General features: G+C 37.9%; 1 protein-coding gene across 3 annotated transcripts in view; it reads right to left on the reverse strand.

The window, feature by feature from the left end:
- Positions 1–24,411, reverse strand: part of BICC1 (BicC family RNA binding protein 1) — a 114,890-nt gene that overhangs the window by 33,660 nt on the left and 56,819 nt on the right. Inside the window, exon 1 of one of the 3 annotated variants that reach the window (XM_069796049.1) lies at positions 2,830–3,004. The exons of the other annotated variants lie outside the window; for them this stretch is intronic. The gene's annotated coding sequence lies outside the window, so the exon portion shown is untranslated. Of the gene's footprint in view, positions 1–2,829; positions 3,005–24,411 lie in introns of those variants that run through there. 3 annotated transcript variants of the gene reach the window in all.

Raw genomic sequence — 24,411 nt, forward strand, 5'->3', positions numbered from 1 at the left:
GGTGACAACTGGATCAGATCACCAAGATGTTATGCCATACTTCATCCCTGAGGAACACTGGTTTTGGTACCAATTTTAAATGGAAAAAAAAGAAAATCCCACATCCCTGCCTTTTTTTTTTTTTTCTAAAGCTTTTGAATACAACTAGAAGTATACTTTAAATAAAAGTAGAGTTAGAGCAAGGAACAGATGCCTACCATGAATGAAGAAATGAGACACCAAAGCTTTACAAACTTTTTAAGTACAGCCCAAAGGCTTCAGAAGTCAGTGTGCTAAAAGCATATAAGGCTCTAATGCTTGAAATACAAGTGTAGTATCAGAAACTGGAAAAGATTTCAACCGATAAGAAACAACAAGATTAGCATCTTGCAAAATATAAAAAAATGTAATTTTATAGTAATCTATCTTTTAACCAATTTTGATGGGCAGTATCTTTTTCCCTAAGAATAGAAAAGATAAATTTAAACAGATTTTTCTTTCCTCCCCCCTTCTCCAGAATGGGGGAATATTTACATAAAATAGAAAGCTAAAGTTACACAACAGAAAATGCTGGAAATTCTTCTCAACAGTCTTCATTTTGCCAGACTCCTGCCTTCAAGTGGTCTTTTATTGCTTCTATCCTCAAATTCCTCACTCCACACTTTGGCAGAGTTTCCACCTCCTCGGTCTTTGTCCACAGCTATACCAGCAAGCCTCCAGCTTTTTTGCTACTATTGTGTGCAACATTTCAGTAAACAAAATAAAATTCCTCCAAGCAAAAATACGTGTGTGCCAGTGCAAATGCATCTACGCTAACTTTTGCCAGGCAAGAAGTATTTCAAATAATTAAGACATTTAACTGTGTAGGTCTCTCCTACAATTCAGACATTACATTTAATGTCTGGGCAAGCTCTTCAGACCACAGCTATGCATCTAGCTTGTTTACAGGATGAACAGACTCAACTTAGGTTACTGAAATACCACTATTCTAAAAATAACTAGACAAGTGGACAACACCAGGGCGGATAACAGGCGTTCTTAACAAGTAGCTGATTAGGATCTGAATAGCCCATGAGTATTATTGAACTTGAGCCACTCAAAGAAAAACAAAGACAAAAGAGAGCTAGCATTTTTAAGCACAAGTTAGGAAAATATCTGCCCCAAAATTACTAGCAAAACACCTCAAGCTACATGAGAAGTTAAAAGAAAGCAAGCCAAATGAACACATGTAAGTTGGTATGTTCTCAACTGAAAGAGCAAGTACGTTATTCACCCTACAACAAGATGAAACATAGATCTATAAAACAAGTGAATTAATCAAAAAGGTCAAGTAGGACTTCCTAGTAATATGGAATGAGAGATAATTGAATTGAAACAATTTATTTAATGCTTTTAAATAAATTAGGAAATACTGTGTGTACAGTTGTTAGAGTGGATAGTCACTGACAAAACTAGATGGATTGATGATAGCCAAGACAGACTTGAAATAGGCTCAATCTATTCCCATGGAGAAGAAACATTAAGCTAAAAGCATGCAGCAAATGCTCATGATTAAGGACATATGCAAAGTAATTCAACTGAATAAGAAAGGAAATTTGTCACTTGGGCACTTCTTGCTGTTGGCTTATCAGTTTAAAAGAATTCTTGCCCTCTGTCCAATGCACCTCAGTGCACTTACTTCACCTCCCAGTATCTAAACCACTGAAGAAAAATGCTACTTGTGTATTAAGGCAGAATACAATGAGCCATTTCATACTGCAGACTCCCCATGTATCCTCAGACGTATCACTCAACAACATGGTTTTTTTGTTTGTTTTGGGTTTAGGGTTTTGGTTTTTTTTTTTAGTTAAAATTAGACTGCAGCATCATCATCTCTGAATGACATTTCAACTAGCTAACTCTGGCATGATCAAAAGCCTACCCAAAGTATCACAAAACTCAACATGGGCTGCAAGCAATTAATAGTGTCTTTAGAGTAGATGTATCCTGAGGCTCTGGGCATTCTAGGGGATCTGTTTGTTGTGGACAAACAGCTGATTACGAAACATCCTTGGGAAGAGCTAGAGCCACCGCCTATATGTGCGCACACATTTGAAATACTCTTCCGCCTTCTCAGAAATTTTTTACTCTTAACTTTTTCCCCTTACTGGTATCTAACTGCAAAACATCTTCAGAAGAATTTCTGTTCTACTCAGAATATGAGCAGGAAGCTGAGAAAAAGTAAATACTTGTTGCACTGCTTCTGCCACAGCTCTAGGGAAAACAGTTCACATGCAACCCTTCACTCTTTTTACATTTTGGTTGCTGTTATGTAGTCACCTGAGGAGCATTAAATATGGGAACATTGCTTTTCAATCCTGGACTGTAACAACTGTATGATGGTGAAGCCTGCTATCCCCTCCTTACTTCTCTCCAGCATTTACAAAAATACACATATATACACATATACATATACAGACACTCATACACATAGATATTTGTGAAGCAGAGACTGGGTAAAACACTAACCTTACACACACAAAACCGAAGAAATGCTGTGCAACATCTGGTAGAGCAAAGAATCTTGTTTCTCAAAGATTTCATAGTGTAGCTCAAAAGAAAGCTTTAAAACCTGCTACAGGCTACTTTAACTAAAATGGCTACTTGAAGTGAAATATCTGATGTAGCCTCGCAAATGAAAAGAAAAAATTAGGTGCACTTCTACATCAAATCATAGCTGAATCCCACATTTGGATCTCTTAGCAGCCTTGAAACATCCCAGCAGAACACTGAAAATTAATGTTCAGAATGCCCAGAATTAAGTGAAAATTAGCCAGAAACATCAGACAAGCTTTAAAAAAAATAGATTACCTGTACAACTTATTATTTTTGGAGAAATAAGCTATTGATGACTGGATTTCGGACCCAGTGACAGAGGAAATGAAGTTGAAAAGACTTCTCTTAAAGCTTAAGCAAAGAGGTAAGACAAGGAAGAGGTAATAGAACATATGGCAATTTAAACAAAGAAGTGACCGGATTTGAAGGGAGAAGGGGAAGGCCAAGGTAGAGAAGAAGAAAACCTGAAAAGAAGAAATGAGAATGAATTAATTGTAATCACCCAGAGACTCCATTTCAGTTACACAATTTCAGTTTCTTACCACCATAACTAGCTTAAATTCCTTATTTTACTTTTTCTAAAAAAGGTCATTAGGGACATTTTATAAATTTATTCAGACACTAAAAGGCACACGCCATGCTGCAATTCTGCTACTTCTTGGGCAGTTGCTCTTCAGCCTTTAGCCTAAGCAGCCACCCAAAGCAAGGCAATCTCTCAGCAGGACACAAAGTCTGTTATGTCTTATTTTTTCAGCATGGAACCAATGAATTCACAGTTCATTACTTAAATGTCTGTTGCCATTGTATCTCAAAGCACAAACACAGAACCACAATGCTTGGGAAAGAAAAGAAGAAATAAAAGGAAGAAAAAAAGCTATAGTATTATAAGATCAGCTTAATAGAGGACTTGACCCACAACATTAATATCAAAAATAACACCCTTATATTTTCACTGCACACAGACTCATATTCAAGGTTATGATTTTGACGCATAAGCCTTGAGAGAATTTTAGTTTCTTACACACACACACTTGCAAAAAAAGTCATTGTGGTTATGTTTTGCTAAATAAAAAGCATCATAACATCTGACTCATGAGCCTAAATGCATGCCTCAGGCTCAACCTTCTTTGTGAATTCTCCCACATCCAAATCCGACTACACTTACTTTGCATCTTCATGCCCCCCAATCACTGCTGCGCCTTTTAATGTCTTACTGCTCAGTCTGCATTCCACTGTGTAAGCTGATTTTTATACAGCCACTGGAAAGTATTAATTCTGTGGCTGGAACAAGAGGGTGCAGCTAGTCTTCAGCAAAGACTACTGCACTAGGTACACCTGAGTAAACAGGACAAACAGAACCGTCCTTGAGAACCAGTATGAAACGAAATGTTATCAGAAGGATGGAAACAGATGGGTCGTGATAGGACATCAGACACCTGGTGACTAAAGCGAAAGACAGCTAAACATAGTATTTTTGGTTACGATTACAAATACTCTATTACTTTCTCTGCTTTAGTATTCTCCCCAGAAAAGTTTCCCTTCCCTGGATTATTACATGTTTAGCGGTTCTTATTTCAACCGTGCTCCTGATGAAGATGGTGAACGGGTTTGTTGTTTTGTTTGGGGGTTTTTGTGTTTTTTAAATAAAAAGAAAAATGAAAATCCCAATAAAGAAACATCTGTAGTACAGTCGTCTTGAGAGCTACCAAGTAGTAACAGCTACATTAAGTACATGAAAACAATTCTTATTTCAAGTTACAGCAAGGCATAGTCACATCATGCATTGTGAGTGTATTTGCCTTTCAAACAGTACCTCTAAGCTTCCCACTCTAACTCAAACATAGCGGGTATAAAGGTACAACATCACGCACTTAAATCAACTGCCAAGTAAAGATCTGAAGTGCAATGAACGTGGTGAAAAGACGCAACACCCCACAGAGAAGCAGAGCACCCGACTGAGGAGATCCCCATCAAAGAGCCTCTGCAAGAGCAGGAGATTACAGGCAGGTCCCGATGAGCCAGTATTGGAGGCAGCGCAACAAATAAATAGCTCAAAAGCTGGAACAGGAGGTTTGTGAGCCAAGGCAAAACACGGACTGGTGCCTGTTGAGGCTGGAAGCCCAACAGCAGGAATAGCTGCAATCAGGGAACATAAATGGTTATATATGACCAACTGGCAGATAGCAGAGAGATATTTCTGGCCACTGCATTGTCAACAGTAAGATTGGAACAAATACTGCAAACACCAAGCATAAAAAGCCCCATTAGATGGGGTTTTACTATTTGCATTATAGTGAACTATTGCTAAAGACTGAGTTTAGAGCTCTAACAGGCCTTTCGTTACTCATCTTGAACATCCATTATTGACAGTACTTATTTTTATTATAACTAAGAAAAAGTAAGACCTGTATACCTAGAAAAATCATTGGTTTATTGCTCCTAAATCCTAGCGCATGACATATGTGCTGGTTTGGGCTAGGGCAGAGTGAATTTTCTTGACAGTATCTGCATCAGCTACCTGTGTGGTGGTGGTACGCAGAGCGCGCAGAGACAGGCGTAACAAGGACTCGGAGCAGCACAACACAGGGGCTCTCTTGCAGCACTGACAACTGAGTACAACTCTAGCCTAACAGTCCACAGTCTCATACTGATTTAATGGCTTAGTAGTCTCTTATGAAAGAGAACTCAAGTGCAAGCAGGTCACTTTCACTGCCTATTTTGTCTTTTCATGTACCACATACAAGTAACATTGCTTACAATAGATAAATAGTAAAGAAGAAAAACCTCCTTAACTCTTTTTTGAAGCTGTAAGGCGGCAGTCATTTTCTTTTTTCATACAGAAAGTTAGATCATTGTCACATACATTACATCGCTCCATCTTGGCTTTTAAATTTGAAATGTTAGATATCAATACATATTTTAAAGTTATCATAATACTAAGTGTATGAAATCTGACTCAAAAATTGCTATGATTGTTATCAACTAGTTTCTGCCATTCATTGAATAAGATTATTTCTTTTTTTGTTTTTTAAAAGCACAAGGCGCATAATTTTTTTTTACAGCCAGCATGGCAATCTAATAGCCTTTTCCATGCATCACTGCTGTGCAGGCTGTAGTCTCCAGGAAGAAGAAAGCAAATAGGTAGATAAGGGAAGTAGTGTTTCCATCCTCCTTCCAAATCCATTTGTGATGCATCTAATCAAGAAAAAAATTAGTCATCTGGTGGAAATTATTTATGACTATTGAAAACTTCAAGATGCTTTTATACAAGAGATTTTTGATGTGGATACTGAATTACGCATTTTAATAATGAAATAATCTACCATTTCTTGGCTTTTAGCATGGTATTATTCATATGGCTCTGTAACAGTTTATGTCTAACTTTAAAAGGTTATTCTTATTCACAGATTTTAAATGATTGTCTCCAGAACGACAGGCAGTTTGCAGCTGATCTAGGAAACAAACCTTCATCTCCTGAAGGTCAGTGACCTACTTAAAAGCTTCTGCTTTTCTTTTTAGGGAGGGGTTCATAGCAAGTAAACAACACACTGCCCGCACAGTTCCTCTGCAAAGGTAATTTCTTTGTGGATGCTTAAAAAAAAACCAAACAAAACAGCTGAACGATGTCAAGTGTTGCCTTTTAAATCAGGAAATCATCCCTGAGCTGTTCTCAGATTAATTTTCTCTGCATCTTTTCTCTCCATCTCTTCCTCTCCAACATTAGACCTATAGCAAAACTCACCTCTGGAAAAATTAACTGCCTGTTGAGCATCTGTGTGACGCGAATTTCACCAGCCATTCTGATAAATTGCTTTTTATGTGCCCCCAAATTGAGTTTGAATAGAAGGATGGTAATCACAGAGCAGAACACTGTGTCAGTCTCCAGCAGTCTCCAGTTTACATGTAAAGGCAGCATGGAGCACATTGTAAGGTTTCAACTAATGGCTAAAAGCTCCTAAAAATCAAAACCCAGTATGTCAGCTAATTCCAGTTTTCAGTGAAAGATTGTGACAAATTTGTACTTCCAAGTAATTCAATTACAACGATAAGAGTTTATATTACTACATTCTAGGGACTGAAATTTCAGTTCTAACTACACTTGCTGCCAAGTACTCTCACTGGATGTTGAGCCCCTTGATAACTCCCTTCATATTACAACTGTGTTTGTATTTTGGCTCTCCCTTATCTGCCCAAGTTCAAGCAAATTGCTGTTCTTTATGGAAAGCACAACAAGCCCTGATCAAAAATAAAGGCCCAAAACTTAGTTCCTATTCTTCTTACAGGAATGAACACAGTTCAAATCACTGGTCTGTAAATTTACTTGAAGTACCATGCCCACCTGCTGGCTCCTTTGCTACCTAGAATTCGTTTCCTTAAATCATTCACAAATGTAACCATAAAATTGTACCAGTCTCTGAGCCAATACAAATTCATGATTTTACATTTTTGCGTAGAACCAGCATTCGCTGGCACACACCCACCCACCGAGCACAGAAGAATCGACAAGCTAACCGCAAACAAGATAAAAAGCTCAATCAAATGTAACTTTCTTTAAAAGCTTTCTCAGTTGTCACCTACGCTGCATGCAAAGCAGGGAGAATTGATCGATCGATCTGCCTGGTTTCTGAAATGGTAGCAATCTAGAGGCTCATATAAATAACTCCAGTAAATGAAGTATTTGCTGCCAGCTGCTGGCACAAAGGATGCTGTGGATTTCTGTGTATCTAACTGCTCAGATCGAAGAGACTCAACATGAACTCCTGTGGCCAAGTTCTGAATGGCCTGGGACAGTCTCTTCTGTTCATTTATTTATTGCAAAACAAGGAGTCGTCATCTATTCTTGGGTCAGCTCCTCCAGAAACAAAAGAAATAAATGAACTTGTGATCTACACACAACGGTTCTTTAAAGTATACAATTATAGGGTTTGGGGAATTTTTCTTCAGAATATGAGAAACAGTATGCACTGACAGTTTCTCATTTACAGAGAAAGTTAACAAAAAACAGATGTAGCTCATAATACAGCGACTGCAATACATGCTGTAATTAATCCAGCATTCCAAACAATAAACACAATGTCAGCAAGAAACTTGCTTTAAATCTTTAAGTCAATTACATATTGATTGCCTTAGCAACACATTACAGAAAATATTTACCATTTACAAAGTTGTGTTAAGATAAGCAATAGTTCAAAAACTGCAACAGGTAGTCTGTAGGTTAATCAGGAAGCTTAGCAGTGAGTGAGTACCCAAGATAAATACTTGGAGAACTACCAAGATTCTCCTCCTCGATATATTCACAAGCCAAACATCACAGCACAGAAAACAGCAGAATTTTTCCAGCTTTGTATCTCAGCCTGAGGACAGCAGCCACTCACAAAAGACAGACTGGATGTTTTGTGGGCATGCATACCTTTCAGACTGAAAAATACACAAATATTGTCAATCTTGGCAAATTATAGAAGAACTAAACTAGAAGATAGTGAGGTATAGGGCGTCTGGGCCTTCAGGTAGAGAACATGTCCACTTAAAAAAAATGGTGGCAGTCGTGTTTCATCTGATATGCTGAGAAACTCAAAATCATCTTTTTTTTCCAAGTTCTAGACTCACAGTTTAAAGTAAAAAACCTCCCAGTGTTAGTTTTCCACTAATTGTTTCTCTATAGCAAAAAAAATTTTAAAAATGTACGGCCCCTTTCCAGCATCTCCTACAAATCCATGATGTCCTATCAATTTAAAACCAGGAAAACACAGAGCAACAGCTGTGGACAAACAACATAAGGCAGCTGAAAATTGTCCCCACAGTTTAACTGTCTAAATATTTGCGGGAGAAGACAGATTTTCAATTAAGTATAGAAAAGTCATAGTCAAATTCAGGCTCACTAGTAAAAAAAATATTGATAATTCAATCAACAATAGATTTATGCCATATTCAAAAAGTTGCCTTCAACTGATTTTACTCTGACAAATTTCAACCAGAAATAAACAAAGAATTTTTGCAAATACTTGTTTTTGTTTACTGCTACTACCAGGCATAAGAGTCACTCCAAAAATTACCTGCAAGCACAAGACTTACAAAACAAATACGCTGCTTGAGAAAAGCTAAAAAAATACGACCTAGCGCTCCCCATACGCTACCACACCAGTTTAACTCCTGAATGTCAATGGTGGGCATAGGATTATTTTATTTATTTAGCAGCTATGGCCTTACATACCTCAGTGTCTAGGTAAAACTTCAGCCTGCCCATGCCAAAAAAAAAGGGGGGGGCCCATAAAAAAAAAGCTGTATCATTACGGTGATTAAGCCAGTGGCAACTGAAGCAGGTCAGCAAGTGAGGGTTTAACAGCAGGAAGGAGACATTTGCAACATTTTCAGAAGAAAACTCTTCAGTGGCATAAACACAAACCCTCAGTCTCCTGGAAGTTCCAATTTACTCATCCAACCCTCCGGAGTCCTGCCTTCTTTAGGAGAGGCACGGTAGCTTTTAAAAGGAAACTCTCCATCCTCTCCCAGCAGTTTCAGAGCCTGCCCCTTCAACTCAGCACAAGCCTGGGAGCTGCTTGTCCTACCGCCTCCTCCTCCTCTGCTTCAGCAGAAGTACGGACACGCAGAGCTGTCAACATACCCCTTCGGAACCACTCGCTGATCTACTCCAAACATTCGCCCTGTACCTGACCAGCTCCTCTCCCCCTAGTAAGGCACGGAAAGGCCAAGGGAGGCAGAGCTGTGCCGCTGCACCTAACAGCCTTGGTTGAAAAGATGCAACGAAACCGGGTGCCCCGTCATCCGCTAGCAAAGCCGGCTGGGACAGCACAATACTCGCCACTGGGCTTTAAGTACCTGGGCACTGCTAACGGCAGAATGCTTGTGAAATAGTACAACCACACGTGGCTGGGGCTGTGGCAGGAACTGAGAAAGAAGCCAAAATATTCTGCAGAGTCTCACCCGTGAGGAATGCCTCTCCCAGCACCGACTCTCACCCCAGCTCTGTGCTCGCATCGTTTCCCTGCCAGCAGACGAGAACACAACAGCAAAGGACGCCGCTTGCAGATACAGATTTAGGAACCTAAATTTAGGCACTCAAATATAAGTTACCAGATGTTCATTTTCAGCTGCTGCTGCAGTCAGTGATGACTATGGTTCAAGTTTTATTTACGAAAATGACAAAAGAGGAAGAAGCAAAAAAGACGCAAAAAAATATCCCTGTCTGTCATTGTATATTGGCGGGGTGGGAAGAAAAAGTTAATTGCCAAGAGTCTCTTCTTGACAATTTCTTCCTTTGGGCCGATATGCTGTTTACGCCGCTAAGTAGTATTTTTTAATATAATGAGTCAGCTGATTAAGAGCATAATCCATTTTGCCATAAGCTAGTAAATTTTATTATCTCTTTGTCCTGCATTTTACAAATAACTCATGCTACAAATAGCCTTCTCTATAGTAATTTTTTTTCATTTGTTTTTCTTCTTACCCTCTCACTCTGGAATGAACCCCATCTTTACTTCAGAAACCAAAAGTTTGCTCCCCTCCCTAGTGCACTGACATGCACTGCTGTGGCTCTTCTACATGGATTCCTTTTTGCAGGGTCCTTTAATAAGCATCTAAATCAGAATCAGTTCTTTTTTTTTAAAAAAAAAAAGGTCTCAGAAGTAAAGGACTGAACTATTACAGGTGGTCATTTAAGCCACCTTTGTTGTGGCACGATCTAGTATACTAGAGCACTGCTGACAGTTATTTAATCTGTCCTGAAGAATCTCCCCCAGTAGGGACCCCAAAGCCTATGCAACTTACTACAATAATCAGCTATCCTTGTCCTCCCTAAAATCCCAGAGAAATCTGTGACAGAAATGTTTGCTTTTAATCCTGTCCTAAGTAGACACTGATAACAATTACCTTTTTCCTATTCCCACATAGCCTTCATTCTTTTTCTTAAATTAGATATAACTTTTTTTTTTTTAAACTCTTACCAATTCTTGTTTTCAAACATCTCCTTTGCTTTCCCCTGGATTTTCTCCAAATTGTCCAAACTCAGTCAGCACTGGTAACTGGTATGATTTCACAGGTGAAACCTCAACACTGCTAAGTCCCATAAAATAAATATTTCTTTTATTTACAAACCATGAGCCTGAACATACCTCCCAGTTTGCTTTATTCTGGGATACAGCATCACACGCCAGTGCCTGTTTAATCTGTCATACACAATGACGTTTCAACGCCTTTCTTCAACACTGTACACCTGATCTTTCCTCTCCAAGCAGCCTGAGTTACCATTACTGAGCTGTTAGTAATTTTGCATTGTTTCTCCAATTTGTTTTGCGTGTAAACTGTGTTCTGTCAACTTGATGCCAGTTGCAAATTTTAAATACATACTATCCCATCAATTAATCATCAATGAAAACACTGCCCAGTACGGGACAGTACATCAGAATATCTAACAGAAGGAAAGATACTACATTTCAATCATTTTAAGGATGGGAAGTCACTGGGCCTCCTTAGGTTTCAGGCAAATTTCCTGCAAGAAGGAAAGAAAACAACAAATACTGGACTCAAATAGTCATGTTCAGTGGGTTTTTCCCCTCCCAGAAAGCGTATGCTCATTCTGAAAGTTTAGATTTCTTTGAAGTGACCAAATGTATATCTATAAGCAAGGCAGTTTGTGTTTGTAACTCTCCACGTGACATTACCCACAAGCAGAAAAGCTAACATGAGCTTAACTTCTCACTGCACTCCATTACAATAGAAACAGGAGATGAGAAATATACACAGGAATGTATTTTGCACATGTATATCTTAGCATAACTACAGATTTATTGCTAAAAATCTTGGTGGGAACTGTTTGGCACTGCAATATTTGCAGCAAGTTCCACAAAACAGCTTGCATTTTCTTGAAGCCCAGTATTTTCTCAGCTTACTTTCTTGGCTATTTTTCTCCTCCAGCGTTGTGAAACCAAGCAGTTAACATTATTTGACATTGCCCGGGACACAAATCTAATAAGCTGGATGACAGTTGCACTCAAATTTAATCCTTTTTATTGCAGTTGTCTTCTACTTGTACACATTCTAATTCTGTTTTGTGATTGTTAGTAGAAAGTACCAATATCCTCAACTCCCATAGACTAGAAGTTAATGTTTTGTGTTCCCAGTATTTTAAATCATACATATGTTTTGATGCAAGACGAGACATCTGTTAAACGTTTAACAAATTGAAATTGCAGTCATCTAAATTGCATCTTTATGGAAGCAGCACAAAGATACTAGAGATGAGAATACTGACATGTTAGATATTTAATCACTAGTCTAGGAGAGTAATGAAAAGTCTGCACCAATACAGTGGTGTTTACCACTTTTCCCCAGGATATCCATCAAGCAGGAACCTCAGAATTGTGTCTGATCTCATTTCCAAGACAGGATATGTATTGGAAGTCCATGCCAGACACCTATGAACACCGGGCTGTAATCTTCCTCTCCACTTCTTGGGATATACATTTTCACCCAGTCCTTCCACCACAACTTCCTCTTTCCACCTCCCATCTGTTTTCCCATTATCTTTATACCATCTTTGGCACTTACTCTTTATTATTCTACTCTTTCAAAAGCCTCATTTCTTTAAGACTCCCACTCTAACCGCACATTTCCTGCCATCCATTTGCTGAATCACATCTACCTCTTTCCAAGTGTCTTCAGTCCCTTCATCAGTCTCTCATTTCCTCTCCATGTCTCTCGCTTCCCCCATTCCACTTCATTCCCAACTTCTTCCTCTGCCACAGCTTTCCTCCCATTAACAAGAGATCATTTGCCTTTCCCTTTCACAGGAGTTAATGCAGGGAGTATTTGTTGCCAAGAGAGCTCAGTGACTAGCCTTGGTTAGTAAGTGTTGCCAGATGGTATCAGTCTCACTAGTTAAACTATACCAGCCAGCAGCTTCAACTGCTGCCACACAGCCAAAACTACAGGCTACCAGAGTTCTCAACAGGCATTTACCGGAAAATAACAATTATTTTGTAACTGCTAAAAATCTGGGAAATAAATAAATAAATAACAAGAACACTATTTATGCCCCAGATTTTGTTCTCTTTAGATCTGCCTTGCTTTACAGGAAATGTTAGTCTTGCCAAATAATCAAGGAATAAAGTGACTACCACAGTTTATACAAAGGTAAGTTTGTACAGATGAAAAGCTTAAAATTCTGAAAACCATATTATAGTTATTTTTCAGATATTCCCTCCCACTGCTACTCCAGAAAAATCATATGATTCAAATTATAGTTTCCAGAGGAAGTCATTAAAGAAACTTTCTATCAATGATGGGTTTGTATGTTTGCACTTGGTCTTTGGCACAGACTCAGGCTATATTTAGAATGCACAGTACAAAGAATGTTGGATTTGAAACCAAAGTAATTTATTAAAAAAAATAATCAGAATTTCATTTATAATACGAAGAGATTTGCAGAGACAGGATGATACTCACTTACATTGTAATTCTAGACAGTTTATAGGAGTTGCATAGGTTTGAAGAGGGAATGCAGTAGCCAGCCCTACCTGCAAGTGCTACTGTCAGCAGAAAAGCCTGGAGCATCAGGTGAGGCACTGGCTTTGTTTGGGGAAGACTGGTCTTTGGATGTCAGTTACAGAAGTACAGTATTAAGAAACTGGAAAGACTAAAAAATTTTTATCGGCTACAGAATATCACACATTAGGTATTCCTTCAGAGTATAAAAATGTAGTGTTTTGCCCAGTAATACTTGTGGGCATACGGTTCTGGGAGGATTTTTTGGTGGTGTGGGGGTTTGGGGTTTTTTCTGTTTGTTTGGTTGGTTTTTTTAAACTGTGACAACATCCTTAAGTGGATGTCTGCTATGCATGCTAGTTTCTCCATGCTTCTGAAAGCTGTTTGGGGGTTCTGGCCTCCTCCACTCAAGACATTTTTGTTCCAAATCAAAACAAAAATTTGAATCACGTTTACTAAACTAACACATCACTACCATTCACTGACCAATGCTTAATGTGTAACTGATATGTTTAAATTAGCATCCTCAACTAGGCTTGCAATAAGTTTTTCATATTAGTGTCGAAAGTTTGCATACAACAATGCATTAGATTGTCATCAAGAACTTCAACATCCTTGAAACTTTCTGAACCATTACAATTTCAACACATGGAAGCAGGAGTGAGTTATACTTAAAAAACAATCAAACATGACACTCCCTTTCTCAACACTTCTCCAACCTAGCCCAGGAAGAAGTACCTGCCGAAAAACAAAACAAAAACATACCAAGGGCTTCAACTGACGTTTGACACCAAGAGTTTATCTTCTCTTATGAAAAATACTAAAGAGTATGAATAACCTCTTCTCTAAAGGAAAAAGTATTAGAACAGTAATAGTTAACAGATACCATACAGCATTACAAGCAGATGACTGCAGCCTGCCCAAAAGCTGCATTCTAAAGCCTGACAGACTAAAATACTTAACTGATTGATAGGAATTCTCACCAGCATCTTCTGTATTCTGATGATCGTCACTGATGATACAGGCTATTAACACATTTTGTAGTCTTATTTCTTTTGAAAATGCCCATTTGACTTACATCAGAGCAAGATCAAGTCAGATAAACCACTTTTAAGCAATTCAGACACAAGTTACAATCCAGCATAATTAGATAAAGACATAAAATAATTGAGGAAGTACTTCTCCATCTTATAAAGAACTTGCAAAATGAAGGTATTCTGCGTTTCAGGTTATGTAACTATTCAGGTTTTTTTTTCACCTAAGTTGCATGATTTCAAAAAAAGCTTCATAAGATGCCCCATTGATCAAGTTAATCCATTTTTACGTATGGGGAATATAGCATGAGTTTTGCTGCAGAAAGGTCAAGCACAAAAATAAGTTTAATGCCATTCTAAGAACAAAAAACTTGCAATTTTCCAGATCATGTACCAACTCTGACTGAAATTTTATGAAGCAACTGCAGAGATAAGAAATGATCTTCTCTCCCCCCTCAAATCTTGTTAGCATTTTCAAGAAACAGTACAAAGCATCCTTTATCTCCTGACAGGACTACCTTCAATATGCAGAAACATACCATTGTGAAATTCATGTGCTTCTAAGATATGAGCATAATTTAAAAAAAACTCTACTTATATACACAGTTGTCAGCTGGACAATTGCATAACAGGATGAATCTTTTTTTCTAGTTTTTAGCAAGGTCAAATAAAAGTTGCAAAGGAATTTTGCTCCACACAGAGAGAGCTGACACAGAATACCCAAACCAACGGTTCTGTTGTCATGGGCACCAACAAGGAAAAGGCATTTAAATGCCAAGATTTTTAAGAAAAACCTTTACTGAACTTGTATAAAGTCAGACCTACAACTTTATACCTTGGGAACCAAAACTAAATAGCTTTAAGAAAAATTCTACTGACAAAAGAGCACAGGCTGCAATAAACCAGCAGCCCTGAATGCCCTCTCCGTCAGTGGGTTTGACACCAGGGCATGCCAGGCTGGAGGGCTGAGCTGCCTAGCAGGTAGCTATGGAGCCAGAGGGACAGACCTTAAGCATGCAGTAAGGCAAGAGAGATAAGACCACAACTATGCTGTTCAGCAGCTGTGAAAACAGCTCTGTCTCCCCTGATTCCACTTCTAGCATAACTAGTTACTAGTCTTCCCTTTAGAAGTATACTTGGAAAACAGACGACCGAGTGCACCATCATCGTTATTCCCAACACACAGAATAAGGCTGTCCTAGGGGTATGGCAATCAAAACTTATGGTGCTTATTGCCATTATATTTAGTTGTCTCAAATTGATGTACTAGGATTCCATTTCCACTTACAGATGGGAAAGGCATGCAGAGTAACTTCAAAAGCTCATCTTATAGCACCTTTTTGTTGACCTCCGTGTAAGCAGGTAGATTGCTCCTCTCCTGAGGGAACAGATGCCTACAGCAGAGTCATCAAATCATCACCTCCACCTACCTTACCGGATCAGTTATTGACAGAGGACTATTTCCCTTGCCTTGTAAAGATGGTCATCCACATGATCAAGGGAAGGCACCCAACAGCACCGCAAGAGCCTAAACCAATCCTTGTATCAGCAGCAGTGGTAGAGCTACTGGCAGAGTTCCAGCTGGTATACAGTAAGTTATGTTCTTTGAAAGAAGCAGCATGACATTGGACAATTTGAACCTGTATTTCCATTCATCTGCACTGAAATCAATGCTGAGACAAAAGAAATTAAAACTTGATCATGGACCAATACAAAAGTTATCTTTGTTTTTAAGCCCTTGAGCATCCAAGCACTTCAGAGGATTAGGTGCTTTCTTTGCTGCATCACTTTACAGCCCTGGTTAAATATGATACAACAGGCTGTGGTTGTTCAGAAGCAGACATCACTCCGTATGTTTTGGGCTCCTATCAAGAATTACGGTACAGCCTTGCAGGACAGATGGCACAATTTTCAAGAGCATCTTAGTGGATTAGAAGCTAAAGTTTGTCAAAAAGCTCCATATACCAGGACTGCAGGTCTCTAAGGGCCTGATTAATTCCTCCACCCCACCCCCACTTTTTTTTTTCATTTCATTGAAGCTTAAGGCTCTAAGGCAATTTAGTGGCTATTCTTAGCACTGAACTTAAGATAGAAAAATTACTTGACTGAGTTCCATGTTCACCCTCCTCCACTCTATTAGTTTGGGGTTTTTTTTGAGAACAGCAGAAGCTACACTTATTGTAACTAGAAATAGCACATGAAGAGATGAAAGTACATCAAGAACAAAAGTTGACCAAAACTATCAAAAAATTACTGTTACAGTACTTGTATTATTAACAAGTATGAAGTATTTGATAGTCCTTGTAATGCTGTGCGACCTTCTCAAGTGGGGCTGGCTTAGCATTTAAGACTGACATGCAAAATAAAACTCAATGCATTATTGCATTTACAGAAACACAAACTATGAACTCCTTTTACAGTAATTTACAGTAAAGAGTATTTTCCTTAAGCTTTAAGACTGATAAGTTAGCTACACAGATATGTACTGGCAAGCATACAGGCAATTCTAGCATATTAAGCTGTTTTCCATTATTCACCACATTATTTTTTAGGCAATTTCAGAGGTTATATATGCTTACAAATGAAGATATTGTCATTTTAGAAGTGAATGAAATTATAGGAGGACTTTTAGAACTTATGCACATGAAGACTTTTAACACATAGTTTACATGGGCATATTCCTTAGAAAAAGAGCTGGATTTGCTTTTATATTCAAAGAATTAAGATAAAATCAAGAGTAATTAAGACATTTAGCCTTTCTAAAAAAGTGCTTTCATGCAACTTAAACCACCTCTGTAATATACAGCCTTTAATCTCTTAAAAAAAAAAAAAAAGGCACTGATGCAGTAGCTCAAGTTTATATGCAGATGTAAAATTCCCCTTCCTCCTGCCCTAAGATTTAAGTCTCAATTTGCCAGGCAGAGTGTATATAATAAATACCAATTGATCTGAAACATTTCTATGTTCAGATTGCAGCCATAAGCTGTCTAAATCTGTATAAAGTCTGAGAATATTCTTAACTTCAGTGTCCATATTCACAGAAAAGAGTTGCTTATTTTCCTCCATTATATATGTAAACATATGCACACCTTCACATAGACCTTTATTTTAACTTTCCAGACTACACTGATCTTCTCCATGAAGAATTCAGTAATTCAAACAAAAAAGCTGATATTGTACTCCCTCACTACATTCGTACAAACAGCAAAGAGGATCATGCACAACCAGGCTAGCCTGCCATGATCAACTCAAGTTTAACAGAGTACCAAAATAGGTTAAAATATTTTCATCTGGTCATTTTTTGAAATGCCAGCTTTATATATGTAGATGAATTAAAAAAAACCCTAACAATTCCTCCTTACCATTCGCTTCTAGGAACACTTTTAGAAATGGTCTTATGATATTGCACAGAATGTAACCATTATTGAAAGCAATGCACAGGGACAGAATTTATTACAAAAGAGCTCTTGCTGTTTAAATCAATGGGTTTTCATAGCCCCACATTGGGTTTTGGATTGTGGGGAGGTTGTGGGGTTTGTTTGCTTTTTTGGTGGTTGGTTTTTGGTTTCTTGGGGCAGATTTTTTTTTTTTTTTTTTAAATCCAAAAAAGCCAAACAAACAAGAAACACTACCTCCACACCCACAATCAGAATGAGAAGGTAAAAACCTCCAAAGTCAAAAAGGGTAATTAATAGATGCTGTGTTGCCAGTAACTGCAGTTTTCCCACAATACAGCTAGTTCCAACTTATATTTTAACAAAATCAAAACAAAATTAAAAGTAGGCATAATATATATGCATTGTGAAAAAGCAAAAAACCACCTAATCTCTCTTCAGCCCAGAATAATGAAGTCATTTAAGGAAAACACAGAATTAAAAGTTGTGTTATGGCTCCAACTGTATTAAGTAGGGATAACATGTACATGTAAAGCCTGAGAAAAGGAAAACACTGAAGACTTTAAAAATAAAGCAGTCCTAACAGTCCTTGTTCTATATGGACACACACACACAGCATAGCATTATATATTTAAACTGCAATGTCTTCAGTCTTGTAGATGCCAAACTGCTGGAAACAGAGTCCACAGTTTTCAACTTAAGGAGTTACATAAGACAAAGAAGTTAATAGCCTAAACTGTTAGGTAATTTTTAGTTACTTTTATGCTTGTTTGACTAAACTCAGACTTGGACAATTTCTTGGGGAAAACTTCAGATTATGTAACTGCACTTTGCAAACATGCCAGTCTCTGAAGTACACCAAGCCACCTGGTATTTATAAAAAGATTAAGTATGTAACTTAAAAGTTTAGTAGTGTATACCGAAATCCTTGTAGTATTTCAGCAATCCCAGCAATAATTGAAAGCAGAGAAATCTATTCATTTCTCTGAACTTCGCATTTATTACGAAGTATCATCAATGCAATGAGACAGAATCTCCTGAAGTGAGGGTCCAAGACCACTTTAGGCCACACAGACACTTCACTGTACTCAGTTTCTCAACTGCTGCCTCATTAGGTTCATTGCTTTGCTTAGGGGTGTTTTGGATTGGTGGGTTTTGGGGGGTTGTGATTTTTGGTTGGGGGTTTGGGTTTTTTTTAGTGAGGGGCAGAATCCAGAGACCTCCAGACACATTAGAAGAGGTTATGATGCTGGTTTAAAGCTCACATAACTCCTAGAGAGCAATGCTGCATGGGCTTATTAACTCTTCCATTTTCACTGACATTTCATCATAAAATGTTGGGTTTGAATATGACCATTGACAATGTCTTACTTGCATCCATTAATACATTGGAACAAAGAATGTGAGGTGTTCTCCACAGGTTTTTTGCCATCTGTTTCACTGATATTTCTACTTGGGAAAAGCAGTCTCTCCTTTGTACAAATGTGGGATTCAGCTCAGTTCCAATATTGAAAGCAACGTCGCTTAAGTCAGGGATGCATTTATGTTTTAAGAAATGATATAATCTTTCCATGGAACACACGTGTAAATTATGAAGTGTCTGCACATGGGACAGTAAAAACTGGCAAGTACAATGCTGAACTGCTCTTATGTTAACCATTTCTCCATGTATGATATTTTACTGTAAGAAGTTTAGCATCAAAACTGATTTTCACTCTTTTTAAAGATTTTGTTGGCAAACTAAATTGAGAAAATTAAGTACTTCTAAAGAGAAAAAGAAATTATCTGAAAATCGTAAAATCAGATTGGAGATTTATCAGCAAACCTACACCAAAAGAGTAAATAACCCCACATTGTATTTGCGCATTCATAAGGCTGCACAGCCTGACACTACATCATCTCTCTTCTCTCCCTCCCTTCTTCCTCTCAAAATGTGAACTTCAGCTTTTATTACAATATTGGGAAACAATTGAAAGTTGACTTAAAGGTCTGAAGCAGCAAACATAGATTACATTTTAGCTAATTCTTGATATCTAAGGCAGTAACTTGCATGCAAGTTTGGCCTTAAGTTCACCATGTAGTTACATTTCTGTTTTAACAAAAAAGTCAGTCTCTAGCTTTTAGAATGTGCAAAGCTCTTCCCTTGTGTCTAAACAACATTCAAATAAATGGGATCAATATTTTACTACTTTGGTTGAAGTCTCTCAGAACAGTTATTTGTCTCAAATATAATATTACAGTTGCTAACTTTATTTTGCATATTGTCTCAGCAGCTCAAGATGCAAAGAAGGAAATACTGGACTCTGCTTGCAAGATAGCTTGCAAAAGGCAAAGTTTAAGGAAAAAGTGTGAAACTAAACTGCCAGGCAATGAATGACAGTAGTGCCCACTGCTAGTTATTGCTGCCTTCTTTCCGATATCTTCAGTGCCACTGTTTCCTCTCCTCCTGCCATTCTCCTTCGATGTGAATTTGACACGCTATGTACTTGACTTGCCTTTGAGATATGCTAATGAAAAATAGCATGTAGTAAATGTTTTTATAATAGACACTAGTTTAAATTTAAAAAAAGTTACTGAAGCTTGATTTTTGAAACAGAAGATGAAAGAATAAGTAAAAAGAAAAAATCAGATGAGAAAAAACTACACAAACAGAACATAGACTGAATTTTCTTTTTCTTAACCAACTGAAAAAGCATTAGTAAGAGGGACACCCCCCCCAAACAAAAAGCAAACAAAACTCCAACAAACCCCAAAACAAGAAACAGCAAATGAAAGAGCAGGTGAAATTAAGTAAGAGCAGCTCAAGAAAGAAAGAAAGAAAGAAGGAAAAAAAAAAAGAGTGGGTAACTTCAGCAGGTGATGCACATGAAGAGCTGGAGATTGTAATCTGGAGAAAGCAGAAGAGTAATGAAAATATGGGAAGAACAGGAAGAAAGAAAAAAGAGCAACAGAAGTTCAGTAAAAGCAGCCCTTTTTTAAAGCGAACAGTGAAAGAGACCCCAGAGTTATCCCTGCTCTGTAAGCTCAATTTACTTCACATTTCCCCTTACCACATTTTTTAACTTCCCAAAATTTTCCTTGTTCCAAATCTCTGAACGAATTCCTGACTAAAGCCACTAAGTTTCCAGGACCTGAAATGATTCTTAGGCTGGTTGTTACCCAAATGCTATTTCAAGGCTGTCTGCATTCTGAGCCCATGCATATCTCCATAACTTCTTTATGGCTGTTGAAATACAGAAGAACACACTTGTATGGGGTGGGAGGTGGGAATTAAAAGAAGGAAAGAAAAAGAGTAAGGAATATGGGTGAAATCTAAACTCACGTATACCCATTTCCTAAAGTTCCTACAGAGCACCTTAAATTACCATCAACAAGCACTGTTGCTGAATAACGTGACTTTCACCTCCTCCCAATGCATTAAGCTCTAGAGATCCATACAACCGTATGGTGAAGCAGACTGCGGATACAGTTTGGGTTAAAACAGCTAGCAAATGCACAAAAAACTGTACCCTCTCCAACAGTAAAAATTATCCATGGTTAGTTTTAAGCCATCCTGGTCCCCTGTGTGACAATATAAGCACCAATGACAGCACAGCAGAAAGGGCTGGACAACAAGAAGAACAGGAGAGCAGGACAAGTCAGATTTTTTGGGGAAGGAGAGGGAAAAATGTTAGCTTATGCCTGCTTTGAAAGTGTTTGTGGAGCTATAGCATCTGACCATTTAGGATTTGGCAATCTACTCTAAACTTCTAATACCATTGAATAAAACTTTAAAGGACAATTAATAGCATTCCTAAGGAACAGTAACCATAACAAAGTGAAAGGGTACGTTAAGAGTAAAAGGGGAATGGATAGAAGAGTTACTGTGTCTCAGTTCGATCTTTAATTCATTGGACTACAGAAGATCTGAAAGGTCCAGAACATGATTTCGGTATGCCCTGAACTCTTCAGCATCCATGCAAAGCAGAGCAGACCGTGCCAGCGTCGATTGTTTCATTACTGCTGGACAGAAATCAGTCATTACAGAAGTGCTTTAAATTGTTCACTTCCCTCTCTGAAGCCTTAATGTTATGGGATCTCTTTGTCAGCCTGAACAAATGGCTTGCTTAAAGATGCTACTGGAAGATTTATAGCTGCTTGTGTGTCTTCTAAACATGTATTTCAAAATACTTTAACCCTCATGACACCTCATCACTAGAGCAAGACTGCAGCATCTGGTGTTCATTAAAGCCAGGAAATTCCTGTTTTGCTCTTTATGAAACTGTTGAGAATTGATAATTGATTTTTTAATTCTAGCCCTTGCAAAGAGCTATTTTAACAATTTCATATTAGATAATAAATTTTAGCCAGCAAGTCTTTTGAATTCTGCATATGCTAAATCCAGACATTAGTCTTCTGCAATCTAAAATGTTTCAGAAAATATTTATTGAGTTTGAGTTAATGAATTACCATTATGATACTCAATATATAGTATTTTGCAATCATCAATTTAAAAGTTGTATTCTGTATAACACAGAAAAGGAAAAATTTAGCAACTGGCTGGTCATCTACTCCTAGTGCTTCAGCTTCATCACAGTAAATTTTTTTTTTCTGCAAGATCATAAAAAGATTCTGGGTCTTGTGCAGAACTTAATCTTCAGATCCTTGCTGAACCTTATTATGTACACCTTGTGTGTGAAATTCAATACCTCTGTGTTGTAATTAGAAGCAAAATATGTACTGTGTCCCTATTCATTTAGTATCAACTATCTCAAATTAAAAACTGACAACAGCAGTGAGAAAAACACCACATTAAGCCCCAAATGTTTCATGATAGACTGAACAACACAACAGAAACAACAGCACAGCTAGAGATGTCTTCATAATGATTGTTTTTCCCCTCATATTTTGGGAGGAAAGCTGTGAATGACCAAAGGCCACAACATACATCCACAGAACGTGAAGCTACTGAAACCGCAGGCAAATTATACTGAAAAATTACACGAAAAATCTGTTACCATTTGATGACGATGGGTACAGTGTATGGCTGGGATACAACACAGTCCATCTGTAACTGCTTCTCCCTCACTGAATAACTGCTTATCAGGCACTCAGTTCCCAGCCAAGGGGACTGGGAAAGATAGCATGTTCTGAGTTCAAGTCCCCAGAGGGCCAGCCAGTTATGTGTTGCTGACTCTCCTCTCAATCACAAACTGTCATTAAGTGAAGCGAGAGTATGTTAAACACTTAGACTATTTTCCCTATATAAACAGCTGCTGTAGCTGCAAACGGAAAGTTACAGAATTGCAAACAATTGATACCAAGCATAAACACAATATATAAACTACGCTTTATTTCACAAGAAATAGGAACCTCTAGGTTAAGGGGTTCCTTGTACACATATTGTAATTTACTGTGTTAGGTGTATATATACACACAGCTTCCCAGAGCAAAGCTAGCCAGAGAGCAAAAGTCTTAACTCCAGAGCCACCCTGCAGTCCACAGGCATTTGAAACATTTTTTTAGTAGTGTAGCGTATTGCTAAAACGCCTAGTTTGCAGGCCATCACTATCTAATGTTTCTTTTGGCATAAAGACTTTCCAGGATAATCATTCCCACTACACATACACTCAGTATACCCAGCTGTATTATGTGTTGCCTCTCCTCAATTATTACTTTTATTATCAGCTCATAACTTTTAGCTGTTTTATTTCCCTGGTTATTCAAATTCATCCCATATACTGATAGATCTTCACAGCAAACCTAATATTATCTTCTTCTTGAGATCACTAATAAAGAGGTTAAATTAATCTACATATAAAGCTGCTGCATCTCTAAGTACTGATCCAGAATCCCAGTCAGCCACCTCTCTTATCCCTCTTTCCATAGCCTTTCATCCATGCTTTTCATCTTCAGAACTAAGTTCATTTACATTTGAAAGAAAATAAGTGCAGGTACTGCTTTATTTCTTCTTTTCTCCCCTCAAAAGAACAACAAACTCTCCTGCCTCAGTTTCCTGAGGAGCTTTAGCTGTGTATCAATTCATAGCACCTCAGGCAGAAAGTATGCAGAACAATACAGGTAGAGCACGGGTTTGCACAGAGACCTTGTCACTCCCGCATTACTATAAACATTAGTTCCACATATGACTATATACATACACATGACACCTGCATTTTTTCCAGTCTGAATTCTTTCCCCACTCTTCCCCTCTCAAGTGAGATTCTTTTTCCATGCAAGTCGGGGGGAAAAAAAAAAATTAAATCAATTTGTACTTCAATACCATGTGGTAAAGTACCTCAGAGACTGAATCTCATTTTACACCATAAAAATTTTATTAATCCTGCACCTTTCTAAAGAGATTATTTTTCTTCTCACGAGACCTTCATTTACAATAGTTGTTAGCCCACATCTCCACCTATACATTCTAACTATAACGTACAGAGAAATTAGTTGAACTCCACTTTCTTGGGTTTTAATATGTAGCAGCCTGAACAGAAATACATGCAATATTAAAAAATTCACTCCAATTTCATTTTTCCTGCAGAAGAGGAGTTAAGTATTACTTTCATCCAGTCACAACTATGATTCTTTAAGAACAGACTAGAAGGCTTATTTAAAAAAACCAAGATGTTCTAGATTGTATGCTTAGTTCACATTAATAGGGTGTACTTCCAAAAGAAGTGTAATTTAAAACACATAATACTGGCCATTCCTAAGAAACAGCTCTACTTAGTTTTTTTTAAAGAAACCAAAAAAGCATGCAGACTGTCTCTGTCGGGGACACAATGAGTATATATTGTTCTAACTGGGCTTGACCAACACACATCTTCGTACTCTATAGAAACAAACAAAAAAACCCACAGAACACCCACTGATCTACAATGTTACCAGAAAGACTAACTGACTTCGGCTGCTGTAAAATAAAG

Source organism: Haliaeetus albicilla, chromosome 11 (assembly GCF_947461875.1).
Source record: "Haliaeetus albicilla chromosome 11, bHalAlb1.1, whole genome shotgun sequence".
Classification (NCBI taxonomy): domain Eukaryota; kingdom Metazoa; phylum Chordata; class Aves; order Accipitriformes; family Accipitridae; genus Haliaeetus; species Haliaeetus albicilla.